This window comes from Carya illinoinensis, chromosome 9 (genome assembly GCF_018687715.1).
Source record: "Carya illinoinensis cultivar Pawnee chromosome 9, C.illinoinensisPawnee_v1, whole genome shotgun sequence".
Taxonomy (NCBI): Eukaryota; Viridiplantae; Streptophyta; class Magnoliopsida; order Fagales; family Juglandaceae; genus Carya; species Carya illinoinensis.
The window spans coordinates 25,661,912-25,662,930 of NC_056760.1; the positions used below are offsets into that span (position 1 = coordinate 25,661,912).

Consider the following 1,019-nt stretch of genomic DNA (forward strand, 5'->3'; position numbering starts at 1 on the left):
AATAAAAAATTTAAACTTTTGATTAGTTTTATCCTGTGCCTCAATAAAATTACGTAAAGTATCTTCTAAGGAGTTCCTAGAAGAATAAGATGCATGATATGGTGCATGATATGATCTAGGAAGTTGTGCAGGCAGTTGGTTTTTAGACTTCCAGCTAAAGTTTAGGTGATTTCTCCAACCAGAATTGTATGTATTTGAGCAGGGTGAAAATGGTTTTTTATACATGCCAAGAGAATTGCAATATTCCTCATACCCTACTCTCATCTCAGCAAGTGTTAGACAATCTTGTGCAAGATGATCTACTCCCTGACAAATAAAACAAAGTTTAGAGGCATCAACTTGGTGAATAATACGAGCTGTCATAGTTTCCTCCATCTTCGATGCCTCTAACTCTCTAGTTAGGCCCTCTATCCTTGCTTTCAAGTTATCTTCTTCTTTGAGATGATACATGCCTCCACTAGAATGAGTTTGATTAGAGCGTGCTCAATTGGTACTGTCAAAAGCATTTGGTTCTGTCCAACTATGACCTTTTTCTGCAAGTTCATTCAAACACTCTATTGCCTCATCCAGATCCTTTTACAAAAACTCACTATTACACATCATTTCAACAAATTGACGCTCTCTAAGAGTGAGACCTTTATAAAAATAGCTAACTAGATGCCAGCTTTTATAACCATGATGAGGACACAAGTTAAGTAACTCTTTAAAACATTCCATGCTTGATACAAAGTCTTACTATTCTTTTGTGTAAAACTTGAGATTTGTCTTTTCAAAACATTAGTCTTATGATGAGGAAAGTATTTATTGAAAAAAAGTTGGGTCATCTCAGCCCATAACCCAATCGACCATAGTCTCAATGAATATATCCAACTCTTTGACTTATCCTTTAGTGAGAAAGGAAAGAACTTAAGTCGAATAACATCTACAATGTCAGGTTGACCATGAAATGTAAAAACAAGCTCTTCAAACTCTCTAATATGAGCATATAGATTTTCACTCTCTAAACCATGAAAAGTAGG

General features: G+C 35.1%; 1 non-coding gene across 1 annotated transcript; it reads left to right on the forward strand.

The window, feature by feature from the left end:
* The first annotated feature begins 670 nt into the window (after positions 1–670).
* On the forward strand, positions 671–776 carry LOC122277953. The gene has a single exon (XR_006229255.1). It is a non-coding gene; the product is annotated as a small nucleolar RNA R71 (small nucleolar RNA).
* Positions 777–1,019: the final 243 nt, after the last annotated feature.